Consider the following 23,220-nt stretch of genomic DNA (forward strand, 5'->3'; position numbering starts at 1 on the left):
ATATGCAAATATATGTATATGTGTGTGTGTGTGTGTGTGTGTGTGTGTGTATCTTCCACACAATGAAAGCTCAAGCTAAATTGTCCTATATTTGCTTTTGGAAAAATACAAATGTGAACTGATCAATATTTGGGTGGCCGCAATATAATAACCTGAGGAGATGATAGGTTTGCTGTTGCATGTCTGGACAAGGAAAAATGAATTCAAAGGCAAAAAGAACTACAATGTCTGTGTCAAATCACTAATAGTTATGGACTCAGAAAACACCTAGAAAAAATGGTAAGATTTGTCCTGATATTTGCTTCCTCACAATAAGTTAAAAATTCAGTGAGACTCAAGTTTGTGGTGTGAAGGAGAAATATGAAATCAGGAAGATTGTCCATGAATCACCTCTCCACTTCAAGAAAATGTTAGCCTTAACTACAGTTATCAAAGGTATGTTTGGAATTCTAGGCAGAAATACAGGAAAATCTATGATAACTGCACTCATAAGAAGGAAAAAAGGGACTGAATATAACTTCACTTCAGAGCAAATAGTAAAGCACAGTTCTGAAGGAGTGGTATACACAGGTGGCAGTAGGACATTGGTCATTTCTGCATCACACTTCTGTTGCATACAATTTACTAATATTTCTTTAGTTTATAAAACAACACAACTTTCTTTCTCCCTTCCTTTCCTCTTTCCTCCTTCCCTCCTTTCTTTTTCTTTCTTCCTTTCCTCCTTTCCTCCTCTCTCTCTCTCTCTCTCTCTCTCTCTCTCTCTCTCTCTCTCTCTCCCTCTCTCATTCATTCTTTCTTTCTAGAAAGGTTCCAGGGATGGGGAAAATAGCATGTGTTTTCTGGGTTTATGCCATCACTTCACTTTGGGTATGAGCCAAAAAACTTTGCATCTTTCAGAGATGATTCTCCGGAGGGACTTTTAAGTGGCTAACAAGTATTTCATGCTTCAGAAGGGGGACAGTGAGGCATCTCCCTTCCACCATTTCTGAGATCATTCTCCAGTATGCATCAGCGGGTCCCTGCCTCCCCGCATGGGGTGGGGGTGGGAGGGTGCTCTACCTTGATCAGTTCTACTGGAGCCCGGTGGAGAGCCTGGAACCGGGACCTCTTAACAGCCTTGACTGCTAACGGGAAAATGAGAAGCTCAGCTTTGCTGGAAGCTAGTCGCTGCGCATGGTGCTTGCCAGTATGATGATTTCGCCTGATTTCTTCCAGGCCAAGGACCACCTTTGGCAACTCGCGCTCCAACAACGAGTGTCGCTTACACACATGCCCCACAGACTTTGAAACAGCGAGGCAATGATGCCGAACGGCCATGCCACAGTTCTGGGGTCAGTCACCCTGGGGCGCCCTTTTCTGCAGAGCCTTGGACTTCATTCATCCAGACCCCAGCGAAAGCCTCCCCGGTCATCCTTCAAAAACCCTACCATACTCATGGCAATTACGGGAACCGGGCGAAGGGCCACCCTACCCAGTACCAGTACCACTCTTACTCCTCCTCCTCCTCCTCCCCCGCCTCCTCCTCCTCCTCCCCCACCCTGCAAGCCCATAAGCAGCGCATTCTCTCCCGGAAACAACCCTGCCGAGCAAAGGCGGAGGAAAACCTTGGGCCTTCCGTTCTGATTGGTCTCCCCCCGCAGAGCTGGGCGAGGCAGCGATTGGCTGCCGGCTGTTGTCAGTCGGGGATGATCAGTGCCATCGCTGGGTAAGTGGAGCCGGCCGGGGCTTTGGTGCTCCCGCTGCCGCCGCGGCTGCTCAGGCTGGTGCAGCTGTGGCGAGCTCGCGCTGGGCGGCGGGCGCTGCTGCCTCTGCTACTGCTGCTGCTGCTGCTGCTGCTCCTGCTGCGGGCGCTGCTGCTACGTTAGGAGGAGGACGAGGTGGAGGAGGAGGCGGTGGCGGCGGTGCCAGAGGAGAAGGAGGAGGCGGAGAAGTGATGCTGGCGCCAGGGATCCGGGCAGCGGCGGCGGCAACAGCATCACCGCCGGGAGTGCAGCTGCAACAGCCCAGTTGCCATCCAGCCGGGCGGCCGGCCGAAGACAACAAACCCAACTGGTAAGGTCCAGTCCAGAGGGGATCCGTGGGCGTCTCTGGCAACCTCTGTGTGAGCTTTGGGCTGGGTTGACTGACTGGCATCTGGGTGACTGGAGGTTCAGCGTGTTAGGCAATTCAAGGTGCAGGGTGAGCGCACCCTGCCCGGTGCCACAGACAAGGGTAAGGCGCTAGACGAGGATGCTTGGGACTCGGGGCGCGGGTCCTGGGCGGGCAGCGTGACTGCTGCTGCCTATGCTGCTAGCCTCCACTGAATCTGTGACAGACTTTGACAGCAGAGAGATTGCATGGCGAGTGTGTGTGTGTGTGTGTGTATGTGTGTGTGTGTGTGTGTTGCACTTTCCAGTAAAAGCAGCGGGTCTTCCTCTCTAATGTACACCAGTGTCCTTCAGGAACCGAGGCTTGGATGGAATAGATAGGACGCTCTTTGACAGAGAGAGAGAGGGGAAAGAGAAAGAGAGAAGCATGATATGAGCAGCAAAGTCCGCTGTGGCTCATAAAGAGCCGAGCAAATTGAACTTTATTGCTATAATTAAAAGAAAGAGCATTTGGATCCGATCGCCTGGGGACAACGAATCCAGAAAGGCACCGTAATGTCAAAGGTTTTCTCGGGAATTCTGGAGGGGAAGAGAAAATGTTGGCAAAAGGGAGTTTAAAGGGGAATAAAGGAAACTGGAAGAAGGATGGCCTTTGGGAATGAGGGCTATTTGTTGTTTAAGGAACGGTAAAGGAAAGATTCCCCACACTTTTTTCTAGAGACTGCGGGTCCGCCTTACATCTTTGGGTTATACAGAGAGGAACAGTGAATCTCCTTTTCTCACCCCACCCCCTAGTCCAAATCAGGGACTATCTGGAGCCTCCGGAAGCAGCTTCATGCTCTGAGAGTCTATTTCTCCACTATATTGCCCACTTTAGGGCAACTCCGTTGGACGTGCTTCCCAAGTAGGGAATGGAGAAGAAAGAGGCACTACTGACTGTATTAAAGGGGCAAAGCTTTTGGATAGGACCTGTGAGATCCCGCAGTGGGATGAGAGGAGCTCTTTGCCAGTTGAGGGAGGAGGAGGTAAGAAAAGGAGGATGAGCAAGGACGAGGCTGGGGGAAGGGGGGCAAAGGAATGAGAGTTATGAACTACTTTCTCTGAGTAAGTTCCTAGCTCCAGAAGGTCTGAAAAACAGAACAATCTCCTGTTAACCAAAGAGTTTTGAACCATCTGTTTCGGTAACTACCTCACCAGTACTGTTGGTGCTGTTCTTTGAATTTGAGCAAACGAGTGAGTGCATGAGTGAGTGCGTGTGTTTTGCTTTCTACTGAAAGACCTTAAAATGAACGCGCCTTTTATAAGTCCCTGCGGGAATTGCTTCTTGTCTGAGAGCAAATTTCTGTCGCTCAGTGGAATGAACCTGCCGCAGTTAGTTGTACATCTCCAAACTTTTAATCCTCTGTCACGATAAGTATACTGATGGTTGGTTTTCTCAGTTTGCTCTTGGGTTAAAAAAAAAAAAAAGTACTTGGAATGCCTCACAGACTACCTAAGAACAGGCTCAGGTCTGTCATAGTGAGTCAGGAAAAGGCTGATGTAGTTGAAGTGGGTTATGAACACCAAAGAACTCCCACCTTATCTAGAACTGATGAGAAACCTTTATTACAGGTAGCTTGATCTTTTCCTGATGGCAACGCTTCTTCTCATTAAGCAGTTTGTTTAAACAATAGGTCTCTGACCAATTTCATCAGAAAAAGCTTTTGCCCAGAAACAAAAATAGAGGGGACAAAGACTAGTGATTTTCATTTCTGCTTACATAAAATGTTCAGTAAATTGAAAGTATGCATGTAACTTAAATACTGAAGAAAATAGATGCAAGGGACTGTTCAGATTGTCAGAGAATATTAGTATTTCCCCCTATTTTTCCCATTATAGTTTACTTTCTCATTATTCCTTTATGTGAGTTTTTCTCAAGCGGATGATGAAATGTTTGTAGTATTCCCTACAGTGTTATTAGATTTGTGCTTTAAGGCAGTGCTCAATTTTTTATCACTTGGTTAGTATGCTTTATGTTTAAATGCCTTTTTTTAATCACTTTTTTTATTTCAACACTTAAAAAAAATCTTGATTGTCTATGCATTTAGACAATTGTTGCAATTTTTTTCTAGGAGCTCTCACATTTGGCACAGTATCTAAGGTTTTCTGAAGTAGCTGAAGGGAATAGAGGATGTGGCTATTACATCTCTGCTTCCAATTTGCTTTCTTTGTCATTATTTTTAATATTGCTGAATTGGGGTTAAATTAACTTTCCAAGTAGTCTTTGTAAAAATCTTGTTGAAAACACTAAAAAGTTGATTTCTTTCTAAATTTTATTTATGATGTGTCAGGAGTGCTTGAACAAAAAATGGTTCAAAAACATGAAAAATTAGCTGAGCAATCAGTGAGTAATTGACAACCATGAATGCAACTATTCTTAGTAAGTATTTAAAATGTATATGTGGAACAAGATTGGTTAGCATATTGCTTTGCAGTATCTCACTGTAGTATTTTGCTGGTTAATCCAATATGAGGTAGAGTATATCCTAGAAAGTGTAACTAACATGCTTTTCAAGGCCTAACCATGCAACAATGCATTTTCCCCCCGTATTAACATGTTCTCACACTCTTACAATCTTTCTTGGAAAAAAAAATACTGAAATTATCAAAATAATTGTTTTTAAAAATACTTTCCCCAACCTTTAGAGAAAACAAATTCATCCTGACAATTGGTATAAGGAACTGGTTGGCATAAAAGTAATGTACTCAAGCAATCACAAGTATATATACTATATAAACATGAGATAATTTCTATATCCCTAAAAGCAAGAAAAGAGCCTGTTAGTCTTCATGCAGGGCAAATTTTCTACAGTTCTACAAATTCACTTTTTCCTTTACTTACATACTGCACAAGCTTTGATTCTGCCACATTTTCTAGATAGCTTTGTAATATGGTGAATGTCAATTTGTCAAGGTTATAAGCTATTGCATTTATTTTGGGATGTATTCCAGATTTTACTTTTGATATCTATATGTAAAAGGTTACAGGATAAACTCACTGAGTAACTTTTTCTTCAGTTTCTTATATAAGAACTTGACCTTTGGGCTATGAATGTTAGTAGTAATATACACTGAAACAAATGTAATCTTCAAAATACTCTATTTTCAAAATTTATATGCAGCAAGGGTTAAATGATTTTTTAAAATTTATTTAATCATTTGCTAGGAAAAAATTTTAGTTAAAAGTCATTGTAACTACGGTTTGAGTTTCAAGCATTTGTGACAGAATCCTGATATTTCTTATTATAAAAGTAGGACACTTTCTGAAAGTAGCATTAAGGGGATTAAAAACAACAAACAAAAAAGATTAAGAGCTGGAGGAGAACCCTAAGAGAAAATAATGTAGCCTACCCACCTGCCCTTGGGAAGATTAAACCCAAACTTCTCAGACAGAAAAGTATTCATCTGGATTTTAAGGATCTTACTTGGAAAAATCCACAATCTTCTACAGTAAACCTTACATTATGCTAATTATTCTGATTGGTCTCTTCTCCTCCCAGCTATCCTACTCCCTACCTTCATCCCCACATGCCATCATAAAAACAACAAAACAAATTAGCAAATGAAAATGAAAAGTGGAGAGTTGATTGTTTTAAAAGTCAAGATCATAGAATTCTTTGTGATCATAATTGGATAATCTCCATCCTCTACCATCTGCAACTGACTTAAGAACTACAATGTGTTTTTTTCTTGGTTTGATTTTAATAGGACCCATGATTTCATCAGGGAGGCAAGCACCTGGTTAGGAAATACCTCTTCTGATATACTTTGCACCTTCTGTGAAACTTTTCTTCTTAAAAAACTGCCAAGGGCAATGAGAGGTGAAGTGTCCTGAGTCACACAGCCAGTATGTTCAAGAGGTGGAATTTGAACTTCAATCTTCCTGGCTCAGGCTGTCTATCCACTAGGCTGGCTATACAACATTGCTTGGTTTGACCCAAGTTGCCTTGGTTTTTAAAGTTATTTCTTTCCATCTAGATCCATACCTACACACCTACAATTTCCTTAGTGATTTATGTACTAGGTCAGCAGAAAGATAACTAAAGGACTGAGAAAGCAGTGGTATTTTTCTTTCCTTTATAATTTTTGGGATAAATTAACCATCTCTTTCATTCAAAGTTAATGCTAATTATGTTTATATTTATATATTGTTTTCTATACTGTTTCTAACCTAATGGGAAAATTTAGGAGAGGACTCCCAAAAAGTTATCATTTACTTCCTTCAAATTGGATGAACTATACTCTTGTAGAATAGCAAAGAGACTCACCCTCCCTCCTCCCCCCATGCTTAAATTGCTGAAGTAGATTAAAAAACTGAACCTCTAGGAAAGGATTCTAGAACATCTGTAGACTTTCAATGGAAGGTTCAGTTTTAAGTTCGAAACTGGTTGCTACACATTTTCCCCCAACTGACTTACCACCTATATCTATGTAATATAGGTCTGTATGTGTATGTGTGTGTGTGTGTATAATTTCCTCCCCTTAAAATAGTTACTTAAAGATGAACTTTGTTGTATTTTTTTTTTAAAAGCAATCGGGGTTAAGTAACTTGCTCAAGGTTACACGGCCAGTTATTTCTGGGTGTGGTGCTGAGTGTCTGAGCCCAGATTTGATCCAGGTCATCCCGACACTGGAGCCAGTGCTCTTACTCACTGAGCCACCTGGCCACCCCTTGTTGTATTTTTTAATAAGTTTCTATTTTCTGATGGATAAAATATTATTCTCACTTGGAATTCCAGTTTGGCTTTTTAGCTCTCCATTTCATTTTGGAATTGGTTCTGTCTCAAAAAAATAATGTCTTTCTTACCCACAATTTAGCAGTCTGTAGATGACTATATAACTTAGCTTTTTAATATTGGATTTTTGAATTAAATTTTATATCAAAAAGAACATTTTAAATTGTATCCTTGAGAAGCTATATGTGATAATAAATTAATATTGACCTATTCATAACTTATTTCTTTTATCAGATATTAGAATAGGGCAAGTGATGCTTGCATTAAGATGCCTTTCCTTTCCCAAAGCGAGGAATATGTGTGCATGTCTGTGTGTGTGTGTTTGTGTGTGTGTGTGTGTGTGTGTGTGTGTGTGTGTATTCAACCTACTTTTAAACAACTAGGAAAAAAAAGTTCTGGCAATGCTATATCATTTTTTTTTTATTCCAGAGAAAAGAACTTTATAGTCTTTTATGCATTGAGCAGACTAGGGAACCAATAGGGAAACAAAATCTTTTGAATTAAAGTTACCATATCTAACTAAATTGGCTCTATCTCATTATTTTGAGGGTAAAATAACACTAAAAAAGCATTAGATATAAATTTTTGTATGTTTTGAACAAAATGTTTCAAGTTTCTGCTTCTAGACATCTGAGGTCATTCCAAGTCACTCAGATTTTTTATATTTTTTTTTTTACTATTATGTGTACATTAGAGATGACTGGTAAAACTATGCTAATGATTATCATTTTGAGTACATAATTACTTAAATATAATATCACACACCTAAAATGACTGATCATTGTTCTTTTGGTGTCGGGAGAGAAAAACAAACAAACTTACTTTGATAAAAAGAAGTCACTATCTAATAGTAGAGGTTATTGAATGTGCTTACTCTGTGTGTGTGTATCAGACTGCTTTATTTTTTGTGTATATAAATTTCCATAAAATTGTTTTCTAGCTTATTTATAAATGCTACTAAAATAATGAGATGCATGTGAGATTTAAAGGAGAAAAATAAATTGGAGTTGCTAATGTTTTCAACCATATTCTTTCTTTCTCATTAAGTTATAAAAACTTGTACACACTTCCCTCTATTGTACCCCCATTTTTAAAGAGCTAGTTTCCTCACACAGGTAATAATATAACAATTTAAGAAGAAGGCTACTGCTTGGTACTGCCCAATACAATTCAGCCTTAACACGTAGTTTTTGGCTTACAGAAGCACTTCTTGTCTCCCAAAATATACTATATAATGTCTGAGAGGTTGGTTCCTAATTGATCATCTTGTACTCTATTTTGAGGTATCCCAGTCAGCATTTTGTATGGTCACCAAAGACCAGTTGTTTTCCAAGGGAAAAGTCACAAGATCCAATGACATCTGGCAATGGTGTCAGGGTTGAATCACAGATGGAAGACATGAATTTCTTTTACAATGACTTGGAACTCAGTCAGTCAAAGGGAAATGTTATTGTTATTAAACTGGTCACTTGTAAATTTCTGTGAATTTAAGATAGTATCAGATAAACATAGTGGTTTTAATTCCAAAAATTAAACTATGCATTGATGAATAAAGTATAAAGCCTAATAGTCATGTTTCTTTGGTCCATATTTTATTATCCATATTTTTATTTCCATTTTTATCTTCGTGACCTGAGCAAATGAACTAATACTTTCCACTTTAGTTTCTCTATCTGTGGAATGGGGATACTATTACATTTAATTTGTGAAATAAGTAGAATGAAATATGAATAATTCATTTTGATAACTCAATGAAAAATCCCATTTAAATACAGATGGAAATAAAACTATTTTTGTTAAAACAATAAAGGAGTGAGCTATATTTTTTATCATTGACATTTTTTCCTTATTTCTTCACTTTACCCATGTAAAAAAGAGGCAACTGCTTTTTTTCCAGTATACCTAGGTGTTGAGCTGTGCTTATTAAAATAATCATGTATTGATTGTCATATATACATATTGTTTCACATTTGAATAGAAATCTTAATATAGCTATAAATATTTTAATTTTCTATAGGGATGTTGCTGTCATTCCTTCTGTGTGTCTCTCTGTCTCTTTCTCCCACCTCCACCATAGTAATGACTTCTGAGATTTTTCCCTTACCTTTGGTATATTGCTTTCTTTAGATACTTTGAAAAACAATCCCTCAACACTCTCACATTCATGTCACATCCAGCACGGACTTCCTTGATGTATAATTGGCCTAACTGAGATGCTTTTCCCATTTTTGTTCTCTTTAGTACCATTTCCTCCTCAAATTTAAGCACTTCTGAGACTATGTTATAGTTCAACTGTGGTGGCTCCATTATCTTTGATGATGAAAAAAGAGTTTGTAATGATAAATCCTTGCAGATATTCTCCTGCTTTCTCCCATTTCTTGTCCCCCCCCCAAATGTTCTCAGGTGATTTTACTTAGTTGGCATTTTTGCCAAGCCTTATTTAAGCTGTTTTTACTCTCTGCTACTACTTTGAAGCAGTATTTCTCATAACTCATAATCTTCCACTGTACTCCATAAGATTTTACAAACAAGTTTATACGTGAGATAATTGCTGCATTTGACTGACATATTTGTCTAATTGTCAAGTCAAGTGTTTGGTGACTAAGGTAGTGTTGAGGTTGTTTTGGTATTTAATACAACATGTTGGTATCATCTAGTGATGTTTCAGTTAGCCTGCATATATGATTTTTTTCTTCCTTTAAATATGAATCTAATATTGGACATGGATATGCCTCCTTCCACACATACTAGCTGTATGATTATGGGCACTTAAATCACTTAACTTCCCAGACCCTTATATTCTTCATTTCTTAAATGGAAGTAGTATTTCTTTCAGTAAGTACCTCACTGGGTCATTAATTTAAGGCTCATATGAGATAATACATATAAAGCATATTTGCAAACCTGAAATTGATAAATACATGTCAGCTCCTATCATTCCAATAGAAACATCATTCTTTTCTTGTCTCAGCCTGTCACAATTATGTACCCAGTAATCTATTTTTAGCATGAAAAATATGTTTCATTGTGTCAGAAGAACTTTTAATTTCTTTTCTTTGTGAAGTATTTGAATATTAGGTCAGTCTGAGCTGGATAAACTGGTGGGAAAAACAACAAGAAATACTTTCCCCCATACTACTTGGCAAAAATTCAAAACAAGTATGTCCTGAAAAAAATAAAAACCTTTACAACAAAACTCTCTCTCTCTCTCTCTCTCTCTCTCTCTCTCTCTCTCTCCCTTTCTCTCTCTCTCTCTCTCTCTCTCTCTCTCTCTCTCTCTCTCTCTCTCTCTCTCTCCCTCCCTCTCTCTCTCTCTCCCTGTCTCTCTGTCTTGCTTCCCCCTGAACTTTCATTGTTTAGCAAACTTTGACTTGCTCTGCTTCTCACTTGGGCCAGCTTGTCCTTCCTTTGAAAGGTCTTCTTTCAGGAGCTCACTATATTGGTTCATTTTTAGTGTGGACACCCACCTGACTTTAAGTCACTTTAGCTCAGAAATCTGGAGTTCAAGAAATCCACCAGCCTTAGCCTTCCTGCACCAGAGATTACATGTGTGTGCCACCATGCTCAATCTTATTCTCTCTTCATTAATTCCTTCAGGGTTTCTCTGTTTCAACTAAATACAGGTACAACAGTCTTGGTGGGGTTTTAAGTTACTAAAACTTAAAACTGCAATAACACTTTTGGGACATTTTATATTTTAAATTATACTCAGAATCATTAGGGTCCTGCCTGAAATTTCCAACTGAACTTATATAACAATAAATCAAGAATCAATGGAGATATGATGTTAAAGGTTGGTTTCCAGAGTAGTATGTTAGAAGTCAAATATATGACTAGTATGTCTATTACAGGGATGTGATTATTTTTTAAAGAAAGTGAGCCATTCTATTATGTTGTACTCTCAGTGCTAAGCTAAAACATATCAAGAATGATTTGGCTTTTTGCCCTCTTGGTTCACTTTTCAGAATCTTTTTGGACTAGAATCAAATTATGCTGTTATCTTAGCATAAATAGTATGAGTGAAGGACTTTAATTTTCTTTCCTTTCTTTCCAGGATAAAAACAATTAATTTTGGTTGGGGTAGAATGAAAATTGTATTAGATTTCATTGGTTGTATTTTTAATTTGTATAATATCAAATTTAACTCTAGGCAATATTACATATTGAAAATTAGCAAATTAAAATCTTGCCTGTCTCTATTGGTCCTTAAAATTTAAATGCTATTTGAATTTAGGCTACAATGAACAGAAAACTATACTTCATTTTACAGATTGAGGGAAAAAAGCCCTGTAATTAAAAGTTAGAACTTCCCCCTTCTTTCCCCCCTCTCTCTCCTCTCTCATTATAGTAATAAGTAGATTGCAGAATGCAATGAAGTGTACCTACAGAGAGACAGAAGAGTTGAGTTTCTTCAAAGCAGAACTTGAGTTCTATGCATGCTGTCTGAGACATTTGTCTATGGTCATAATATTTTCTTGTTGTACCATTATGATAATTCCATTAAGGAAGAAAATGAGGTGTCTAGCACAATCTGTTTTTTTTAACTCTATGTTTAGCCTTACTAATTGATACTTCCCTTCCTAAGTTCTTCAAATAATCTCTTTGACAATACATTCTAGAATTCAGGAATTAAAGTGTTTGATGATCTACATTTTCAATAGCACACATCTTCTTTTGCTAGATATTGTATTTTTCCAGTCCTGCGTCACTTCTTGCAACTTCATATTTGTTTGAAAATCAGCAACTGTGACTCATTAATCATATCTGCAAGGTGTACCCTGAAATATTGGTCATTCATGACTGGTAACTTCAATACATTGAGGGAAGAAAGGTGTTTGTTTTCTTAGCATCTATTCAAATATCTTGGATTTAAAATCTGTTTTAGGTTTTTGTTCTCTGCATATTCACAATCTAAACACCATTCTCTTTTTTAATGACATTAAAAAGAAAAAGGATAGAAAAGTTGTCATTTCTTTTACTTACCTGTTGTCATCATCTCTATCTACCCTGAGCCATGGTCCTATCTTGGCTTTGATAAACTGTCCAGAAATTGGTCAGCAAACATTTATTAAACATTTACTATAAGCCATGTGTACCAGCAACGCGATATTCACAGTGCCTATGGTGGCTATGAATATGCTGGTGTAGTTGTGAATCGCAAAATGTAGCAGGCTCTCCACGTGGTAGACAAAACCAAAGTATTTATTGAAATACCAGAAAACCAAGTCCCTAAACCAGAAAGTCAAAGTTATTATAGTAACCATGAAGTTGGTACATATAGTCAATATATTGAACACCCATATTTACAAGTCTTCAAAACAAAACAGGCTCCCTCAAACAAGGATCCTCCTCTCTCACTCCCTTAAGCAAGGATCCTCCTCTCCTCACTCATGGCAGCTCCTCAGCCTCCACGCTGCTCACTCCCAGCAGTTCCAGCTCCCAGCAGTTATTGTTCCTGGCCATTCTGGCTGGCTCTCAGAAGTTCTCAGAAGAAGTTCTGGCTCTCTAGCTTGGGCTTTTCCTTATATATGATATTAGCTCCTTCCTGTTCTGCCCCTTCCTGTTATATCACCAAGTTCATCCCACTGTGGGATTCACAAGTTCTGGATCTTAATGCTTGACACAATCATAAACTTGAAACAAGGTGCTAAGTACCTGTTTGCTTGCCTGTACAAGTGTCATGGAAGATCTTCAAATCCCATTACCATTACACCATGCACTTATGCTAAATTCTTGGGATACAAAGAATGATAAAAAGAGTCTTTGCCCTCAGAGCTTACATTCTAATGCAGGAGACACATGCACATAAATAGGTACTGTGTTTCCCCGATAATAAGACCTATCCCGAAAATAAGCCCTCCCCTTACTGTGTAAGATTCCTCTAAAATAAGCCCTCCCCCGAAAATAAGCCCTATTGAGATTGCTACTGTAGTGACGGTGATCCCCTGTGCTATATGGTACCCTCTGTATGCACCGTCCCCTCCCGCCCCCCGTGAAACACATGCCGCACTCCGAGCTGCATCCAGTCAGAGCTGCAGCAGTGAGCGCGTCATCCTGTTCTTTATTGAATTCATTATTGAATAAAGGTACATTTTCTTGTTCACATTTACCTGTTTATTAAAATTGCTGTCAATGTTCATTAAAATAAGCTCTCCCCTGAAAATAAGCCCTCTGGTGTTTTTCTGTCCAAAAAAATAATAAGACAGTGTCTTATTATCGGGGAAACACGGTAGATATAAGAAGCATGCAGAGCATCTGGGGAGAGAGGAGGACCCAGGAAGGTCTTCCTGTAGAAGATAGGGTTTGAACTAAGTCTTAAAAGAACAATCCAAGTCTAGGGTAAGAGGGAAAGCACGGCAGGCTTGCAGACAGGCTATGATTAAAAAAATCATGGAGTTAAGAGATAGTGTGTTATAGGCAAGGAGCAGTAAGGAGGCCAGTATGACTAAATCATAGCCTATGTGGAGGGAACTAAAATATCAGAATGGAAAAGCAGGAAGGATCCAAGCCATGAAGAACTCCTCTTCCCATTGCCTTCAAGAAAATTCACTATGAAAATAAGTGTGATACCTGATTTTTTGAAGTAGTGGATTTTTGCTATTCCTCCACTGTCAGGGAGAGACAGAGAGAGAGAGAGACAGAGACAGAGACAGAGAGACACAGAGAGACAGAGACAGAGAGAGAGAGACAGAGACAGAGGGAGAGAGACAGAGAGGGAGAGAGAGACAGAGAGGGAGAGAGAGAGAGAGAGAGAGAGAGAGAGAGAGAGAGAGAGAGAGAGAGAGAGAGAGAGAGAGAGAGAGAGAGAGAGAGAGAGAGACAGAGAGAGACAGAGAGAGAGAAAGACAGAGACAGAAAGGGAGAGAGATGGAGACAGAGAGGGAGAGAGATGGAGACAGAGATAGAGAGACACAGAAACAGAGAGAAAGACAGAAACAGAGAGAAAGACAGAGACAGAGAGGGAGAGAGATGGAGACAGAGATAGAGAGGCACAGAGACAGAGAGAGACAGAGAGAAAGATCTCCAAGCAGATTGCTTGCACAGTATTCCTCTTTATGATTTTCCTAGAGCTCCCAAGGGAGAATGGAATAAAACCAGAGAGTTCCTCAGAAACTTTGCTGTAGGTCTTCCTGTCACACTCTCCATTTCCTCGACTTACCCCACCAATGAAGGAACTCCCACTTAAGGCTTCTCCCTTGGTATCTGTACCTAAAGCAAACCTTCAGGTATTTCAAAAGCAGCTCCTCCTCACCAAAACCCTGGAGACAAGTAAATTCTTTAATCTAACTTTTCTACATCAAAAATCTTCAAGACATGGATTATAGGTTGTTTGTTTTTTAGTTACAGTGAACTCTTAATTATCTATGGAATTAGAAGACAGGTTTGTCATAGTTATATGAAAATGGAAAGAAATCTATCATTTTATTTTAGTCAGAATGCCAATATTCTTCCCCAATAAGTCCTACTAACAAGTAGCAAACATAAGGGAATGAATTTCATAGTTTCATTATGCTGAGTAACTTCAAGTTTGGATAGTTTCTTCAGAATAATCAACAGAAGAGAAAAAGGGAATAAAAGGATAATCAATAATCAGATTTACCAGTCTTTGCTTAATTGAAAGTTGACGAATTATCATATCCATTTTCTATGTCATTTATAACCTGTTTTTAATTTTTATGTTTCATAGTTGTATAATCAGTCAGTCAATAAACATTTATTAGGTATCTGCCATGTGGTGGGCTCTGTGTGATGTTATAAGGATACAAAGTAATGCAAAAAAAAATAGCTCCTGTTTTCAAGGAACTCCCAATCTACTATGGGTAACAAGATACAAATAACTATGTACAAACAAGCTACATGCAAGATAAATTGGAGATAATGACTTGGAAGGAAAGCAATAGAATTAAAGAGGATTGGGAAAGGCTTCCTGTAGAAGGTGGGATTTTAGTTGGGACTTGAAGGAAGCCAGAGAAACCAGAAAGTAGAGAAGAGAAAGGAGAGAATTCAGAAGCCTAGCCCATTGAATAGTTAGGTATCTGTCCCAGTCAATAAGACTTCTTTTGAATTTGTAAAAGAATAATTAATAGCAAAAAATTCAACTTCAAATCAAAGAAAGTTGTTTGGCATTGTGCTTTTGTTATTCAAGGCTTTTATGTCTTGGTGACAGTAGTGGTCTGATGGTCTCATAATTTGAAAGCAAAGATAACTTTAGAAATATGCGTAGTTCGGTATTTCCTTTTCTTAGATGATTATTATTCAACATACTGGAGGTTAAGCCTATTCTGTTTTATCAGACTGGATATTAGCATTTATAGTATGTGATCAGTCTTCTCTCCCTAGAAAGGCAAAGATTTATCAGGTCTGTTTCTTTTTATACATATGAAATTGTGAAAAATGCCACAAAAACCCTAATCCAGTGATTGTGGAATTCAGGAACTTAATAATTAATTTCTGTTTGCTGAGGGTTTCAATTTTTAAAAATCTAATCCTCTAGTAACAAAACAGTGTTAGCCCAGCTGTGTTCCTGTCAGATTCAAAGTCACATTTCTAATCAAACTGATTTACAAATTGTAAAACTGAATTATGTAACAGTAAACCATCTAACATTGGAGACGTTTTAAAATGGAACAGAACCATGTGATTGATTCTATTAGATTATATTGATGTTGTATTTAAAACAATTTAATTATTCCCGTACCAATGACACAATCTCAACCTCACGAATAAAGAAAATCTGGCATAATTGTAACAGAGAATATTAAAAGTCACTACCATTCTATTTGAAGATACATCTTTCTGTGATAATGAAATAGTATAATAATCTGAATATCCTCCAAAGCAAAATATTTGATTTAGCACTATGTCATTACTATGCAATTAGTCTTCCACTAGTTATTCTTTTCTGTGTTTTAAATAACTTTGTACATAATGAATACTAGCATAAAGCTAAATTACTATATTATAATCAGCAACATATATAACAATAAGCCTGAATTTCTGAAGGTGAGCTAAGGAAAATAATTTCTGGAAAAATAGAATTAAGAGTTTGATTTCCCCAAAGCTTGCATATTAAATTCTTCATGTTATTTTTGTGCCTGTGCATAATGTTTTTGTTTTCAAAGCAGCTACACTGTATTCTATACATTCATGTATATGTTCTGGTAGGGAATCTTGCTGTATTCAAATACCTATGAAAATGATTTATGCTGTCTGATAATAATGTCTCATCTAATAATTCTGTGAAGACTTAATGTCTGTGTCATCTCATGCTGTAGAAACCAATAATATCCATAAGCTCTCTTTAACTAACAATATAAAATAGGGTTCCACTGGAAACACACGCACACACAAAAACCTTTTGGGAATATTTTAGAACATGAAAGACTGGCTAGCTCAATGAGAGTTGGGTGAATGTTTTAATTTTTGAAATTCTCAGAGTAAACATGTTAGGCATTCATTGATTAGATTTCTTATTCAAATTTAGGTTTATTTTTTCATGCATCTGAAGGGGAAAAAAACATTTATTGAGTACTTAGTATATGTGTTGCACTGTGCTATGTTAGGGATGCAAAGATCCAAAAGAATGTAGAGCACTTGGCCTAAAGTATCTCACAGTCCATTAGGAAGAGAAGGTGTCTTTTTAAATACCTATAAATATAGATATCATGTAAAAAGTACAAAGACTCACATATACATACACACACAGAAACAGAGACAGAAAGACATAGAGACAGAGAGAGTAGCAGCAACTGACAGAGTCTTAGAGAAATCTCAGTTGGGGGACACAATATAGAATAAGCCAACAAAGGAGACTAAGACAGGCAGGTAGGTGGAGAATGTAGAATTCAGTGTCAATAAAGCTCAGAAAGGAAAGAATATGCTAGAGGAAATGATGATCAACATGTCAAATGCAGCAGAGAGCAATAAAGAACTGGGGGGGGGAGCAAAAGATCATCAAATTAAGCAATTAAGAGATTGTTGCTAACTTTGGAGGGTGTAGTTTCAGTTGAATGAGACATTAGTTTGAGAATTCAGTGAGAGAAGAAATAGAGTTAATGAATGTGCACAGTTTTCTTCTAAGATTTTGGCTAAGAATAGGAAGAGAAGAAATGATAATAGATTGAGAGAATGACTGGGTCTAGTGAACTTTGGGTAGAGGTGACAGGTATGTTTGAAGGCAATAGGAAGGGACCAATAAAGAGAAAAACTGAAGATCAGGAAAAAGGCAATGACTGAGGGGGCAATCTGTTGAACAAGATAGAAGTTAGATCAAGAACACATATAGAAGGGTTGATCTTGCAAGAAGGGCCACCTTATTATCAAAGACTGTAGGACAAAAAAAAAAGAGTGGGAATGGTTTCAAGGAGTTTCAAAATGAAGGGGAAAGGAGGGAACTCATGTTGAATGGCTTCCATTTTCTCAATGAAGTAAGAGGCACAGTCATCAGATAACTTGAGAGGAAGAGAAGAAACACAATGGAATAGTTTTTGTAGGGAGGAAAACATGGAATTGATTAAAGTGGCATAAAAGGATTGCCTTGCTGTATTGAGGGCCCAATTGAAGTCAGATCACATAAACTTACAGTGGAGTCAGTCCATATAGTTTTATGACTTCCTTTATCTCTATTCAGTAGCACATGAGTAGCAACTGTGAGAGAGGTGGTGGGAATAATGCAAGATTTAAGTTTTACAAGCCTTAAGCTGTGATAGGAAAAGGGCACAAGGGATTTGGAAATAGATGACAGTGTGGATTCAAATTCATTAACTATAGGATTGAGACTGAAAAAAGAAGAAAGTAAAGTCAGAACAAGGTGAAAATCCTGAAAAAGTAATAATGGATGTACTAGATACTAAGAAGGGTTTTGTTTAAGCCTTAAACATGATAATTTAAGCATAATTATAGCTGTTGTTGATATCGAGGTATCTACCGTGTTTCCCCGATAATAAGACCTGTCCCGAAAATAAGCCCTCCCCTTACTGTGTAAGATTCCTCTAAAATAAGCCCTCCCCCGAAAATAAGCCCTATTGAGATTGCTACTGTAGTGAAGGTGATCCCCTGTGCTACATGCTACATTATGGTACCCTCTGTATGCACCGTCCCCCCACCCCCGGGTGAAACACACGCCGCGCTCCGAGCTGCATCCAATCAGAGCTGCAGCAGTTAGCGCGTCATCCTGTTCTTCCCCAGTGATTTGCTTATTGAATAAAGGTACATTTTTTTGTTCACATTTACCTGTTTATTAAAATTGCTGTCAATGTTCATTAAAATAAGCCCTCCCCTGAAAATAAGCCCTCTGGTGTTTTTCTGTCCAAAAAAATAATAAGACAGTGTCTTATTATCGGGGAAACACGGTAGGTGGCATAGTAGAGCACTGAATCTGAAGTCAGGTTGACCTGAGTTCAAATCCAACCTCAGATATTTATTAGTTGTATGAGCCTGGGCAAGTCATTTAATTTTTGTCTACCTCAGTTTCCCCATCTGTAAAATGGAGATAATAAGAACACTGGACTCTCAGAGAAGATGAACTGATACAATATTTGTAAAGTGCCGAGCACATCTTAAAAGTGTTATGTAAAATACTATTGTTATTATCAATAACAATAATAATAGTTATAAATGACTTGATCAGAGTGACATAATTAATATATGTCATAGACAGGATTTGAATACCAGTTTTCTGACTGTAGGATTAGAGTTTGTTTTTGTTTGTTTGTTTGTTTTTTAACTCAGCCACAGGGGAGATCGATCTAGTAAACTGCACAGACAAAGTACCTAATGAGTGCTAAAAATGCCTTTGGGTACTAGGGATACAAAGTCAAAAATAAAAGATCTTTGTGATCAAGAAGCTCACATTCTACTGGCGTGATGCAAACTTGTAAACAGAAAAATAAACACACTGAAAATTTGAGGAAGGAGAGAACAGAACTCATGCAATTCAGGAAATCCCTCCTTTAGAAAATGTCCCTTAAACAAAGCCTATAAAGTTAAGGATTCTCTAGTCATCTGCTAGATACATCAGAGGCTAAGAAACTTGCTGAATCAAGCCAATAGTTAGGAGGCTTTCTGAATTTCAGGAATATGGTCTAATGCTATGAACTTAAGTTGTTGCAGTGACCATGGCCAGGAAAAGGCAGATGTAAGAGATAAGCAGCTGTTTCTGATCCAAGAAAGGCCTCCTGCAGAAAGTGGAATTTGACCTGAGTCTTAAAGGAACCCAGAGATTCTAGGAGATTCAAAGTAGAAGGGAAGGCATTGCAGGCATGTGGGACACAGTAGGAAAATACAGGTGGGAGAGATACTTCAAAAGAAGAATCAACAAGGCTTGGTAAATGATCAGATACAGGGATAATACAGAAGAAGTGAGTGTCAAAGAGGACTAAAATTTTGGGTCTCGGTGGTCAAAAATGTTGTCAGAGTCTTCAGTAAACGATTCTGGCCAAAGAAGGCAAAGAAATTGTGACAAAATTATTAACTAGAAGAATATGCTCAGTATATTCTTTTGACATAACACATGTCATGCTTATGTCTGCCTCATTGCTTCAATGAATTCATGATCTCCTAATTGAGAACACTCCCATCAATGGTGCAGAATGCAGCCATCAATACTTCCTCATCCTATTTGATTCTGGTTCATGTCCTTCTATAAATCTATAATTTACTCAATTGACTTCTTCTAGGTTAAAAAAATCCCTAAGTACCAGTGCAGCACCTGAGCTTTCCATCTTTCATCCTTTGCTCTTGCTACATAACCCTTTTCTTATGTGATGTTTGACTATAGGTCATATGCTACAGCCTACTTTTATCTACTATATGTCTCTTTATTGCTTCTGGAATAACCTTATTTTTTATTTTTAGAATATTGTTTTTATTATTTTAAGAAATTGTGGTATTCCCATAATTCAGATAGATAGATAGATGGATGGATAGATGATAGGGCAGAGAGAGAGAGAGAGAGAGAGAGAGAGAGAGAGAGAGAGAGAGAGAGAGAGAGAGAAAGAGATAGAGATAGAGAGACAGAAGCATATACATAATTGAATATATGCACATATATGTGTATATATGTGTATGTACATATATATGTGTGTTTGTATATATATAGATAGATATATATTCACACTGGCAAATATTAAGAAATTTCATGCATGTGTAATTGTTGTTCAGTCATATCTAACTCTTTTTTTTTTTATCCTATTTGGGGTTTTCTTGTGGAGTAGATGGCCTTTTTTCCTTCTCCAGCTAATTTTATAACAGAAACTAAGGAAAATGGACGCAAATGGGGTTTAAGTGACTTACACAGGGTTATACAATTAGTAAGTGTCTGAGGCCAGAGGTGAATTTCCAAAGCTGAGTCTTACTCTTGACCCGGCACTCTATCCACTGTTGCTCATCTGTAAAATGGGGAAGGGGGAAAGGAGACTAGATGACCTCTAAGGGCCCTTCCTACTCTAAATCTATGATCCCAGAAATGATGGTGAAAGGCAAAGAAATTTTTGTTTTGTCATTTTCTATGATGTCATCTACTTCAATTCTTGTTTAAATGCATGCAACGATCTATATAGCATTTTCTGTCTGTTTTACTTTTGACATTGGTGAAACCACTTTACCCTTATGGAGAGCCTTTTATCTATCCCTTTTATCTCCCTCCATCATCTTTCCAAAGGATGTAATACACTTAGAGAGAACGTCAAATGAAAATCAAGTCTCTTTGACTTAGGGATAGTTGCAGGAAGTGAGATGGGAAGGTTCTCACTGGGAATATCCTCACCTAAACAAGATGTTTCTACTTTGCTATCTCTAAGAAACAGGCTGACACTCTTTAGGCACCATATCATAATTAATTTCCCCTAATTGAGCTATACTTACTCGCAGGAGTATAGGAGTCATATCTTCTATTTATTTGCTGTGAGAACCTCAGAGTTCCATAATCCTTGGATAACTTGTTTAGAGGCCAGAGTTAGAGCATCTGCTGAATGGTGAGAGTGTGAGTGTGTGTGTGTGTGTGTGTGTGTGTGTGTGTGTGTGTGTGTGTCTTTGAGAGAGGACAGACAGGGCAAAGGGAAAGAGACATAGAGAGAAATACAGGGGGAGAAATATATATAGAGAGAAGAAAGTTTCTTTTTTTTTTCATTTTACTGTTGGACATTTGGAGAGAAACATTAGATTGCCTTTTATGGAACAAAATTAGCTCCTGTTGATCATCAAGTAAGTTAAAATTTGTCTCCCCAACCACTAGAAAGCTACAAATCCAGTACATATGCATGCACACACACATATATGTGTATACACAATGTGTATACATACATACATATATACACGTGAATATATGTATATATAAAGAAGAGAGAGAATATATTATTTACAATTACAGATTATTTAGTTTGCTTAGACAAATATATAAAACCAAAGACCAACCCAAATGCAACCTTCTTTATCAAATGTTCCTGAATTTCCACTTTCAGAAATTATCTTTTTTGTCTACTTAACACTTTGTAACTTTCTCGTGCATTTGTATATTTTGTATTACAGTTGGTGATATGTGTGTCTATTGCCTCCACTAGATTGGAGTCTTATTTATTTTTAGCTAAAGAGCAAGGCTTTTCATATAGTAGAAGCTTAACAAGTGGTTCCTGAAGTAGAACAAAGTTAAAAAAATGATCAAAACCCTCAGCACCAAATGTCTGCATCTTCCTTCAATTGACTCAGTACTTCTCTTTTGGCCCAGATTATGTCAGCCAATCACATCTAATTTAAGAAGTAAAAATCAATTGAGGTGTTTAAATATTAAGATGGTAATATTCTACTACTGCATTACTGGGAGTCATATCTTGAGTTTGCCTTGTCTGATCCCTGCTTCAGAGAGAAGCCACTTTCAGTTCATTTCTCCACTTTCATTCTGGGCTTCCTTTATTTTGGTGTCTACTTAGAACAATGATGATTAAGGAGAAAGAGAGAGACAGAGGTGAGAGTGAGAAAAAGATAGAGAGGAGGGGGGAGGAAAGGGGAGAGGGAGAGACAGAGAGAGAGACAGAGAGAGAGAATGACCAAGCTCAATGACCAAAGGAAAAAAATTCCCCTTTGCTTCCTGCCTTTCATGCTGTCACAATGACTCTTGGTTCCAATTAACTGCAACCCACCTCTTCTTTCTCCAAATTGTACAAATGTACTCCAATTTTTAAAGGGGTCAGAATAATCAAAGTATGCTAAATACAGTTAAACCATTTAAACAATAATTATATTTTAAATTTCTCCATAATGAGTCACGTTTAAAGTAGGAAAGTTAGTCTACTGTGATTCTGCAAAGTCTTTGTCAGTCTTAACTTGATATTGGTCCAGCAATCCATACTTTATCTGTCTTAACCTGAATAAAACAGGAAAGAAGACAGCAGCTTCATTCAGTCTGGCATAATTTAGGCTGTCACATCTCCTCACTTGGGAACTCCTTTCTTTAGAAGGTGGCCTTCTGGTCATATGAATGTCAGTCAGTTGTTTTCTTCCTCAGTATGATCCTGACAGATGTACCTTGATTTATACTTCCCATTAGGAAATACAAGACCCTTACAGATTCTGTCAAAGTCACAGGTCACTTGTAGTCACATATTTTATTTTACCTTTCTTTTTTTCCCCTTTTTTCACCAAAAAAAAGCACCTTCTTTCTTCCGACAATATTTTTCAAGCTCTACCTCCAACTCAATATGTTTGGAAGCTTTATTAGGAATGACTCTTTCCTCTAGCCCAGTATCTCCTAGGAATAACATGCTATTGTTTTGGCCTTTATATCTCCTGTATGATCTTGTCCTATTCAGGGTGATACTCCTCAGATGGTAGAGAAGTCCTAATCCTACAAAAATCTTGTAAAGTATCTTGTCAAGCATTTTTGAACAAAGTGCTTTTTTATTGGTCAGTCTTCTGTATACAGGTGGAAGTGTAAAGATACCCCACCCCAAACACTCAAACATTGCTTTTACCTGTTTCCAGAGTTGAACTGAAGGTTTAACCAAAAAAAAAAAGCCTGAAATTGGTCATCTCAAAATGGGAGTCAATTCCAGTGGGATCTAGGGGACAGTTTACCTTTGAATTAATCATTCAGCTAATCTCTTTACCCAATATAAATTTAGCCTATTTACTAAGCTTATATGCAATTTTAATTCTACATATATTAGTGTTAAAACCTTAACAAGTATTTATTTGGTTTTTGATGGTCATTGAATAACCTAATGAAAATATTAGGTCATTCATTGAGGAGGCATTCAGTAGTTTCATTCTGAGAAGTGACAAAGCACACTCTCTGTTGTTTATTTCCTAACAAATTATTTCAATTATGGGTTTATGTTTAGCTAATATTTTAGATGGTATTGTTT

At 37.7% G+C, this 23,220-nt stretch overlaps 1 protein-coding gene across 2 annotated transcripts in view; it reads left to right on the forward strand.

Moving 5' to 3' along the window:
* The first annotated feature begins 1,677 nt into the window (after positions 1 to 1,677).
* B3GALT1 (beta-1,3-galactosyltransferase 1) overlaps positions 1,678 to 23,220 on the forward strand; it is a 747,684-nt gene continuing 726,141 nt past the window's right edge. For both annotated transcript variants that reach the window (XM_069079721.1, XM_069079720.1), the window contains exon 1: positions 1,678 to 2,052. The gene's annotated coding sequence lies outside the window, so the exon portion shown is untranslated. The remainder of the gene's footprint in view (positions 2,053 to 23,220) is intronic.

The sequence above is a fragment of the Petaurus breviceps genome, unplaced genomic scaffold (assembly GCF_028583685.1).
Source record: "Petaurus breviceps papuanus isolate PSGF00001 unplaced genomic scaffold, PetGlider_PUasm1.0 91133, whole genome shotgun sequence".
Lineage (NCBI taxonomy): Eukaryota > Metazoa > Chordata > Mammalia > Diprotodontia > Petauridae > Petaurus > Petaurus breviceps.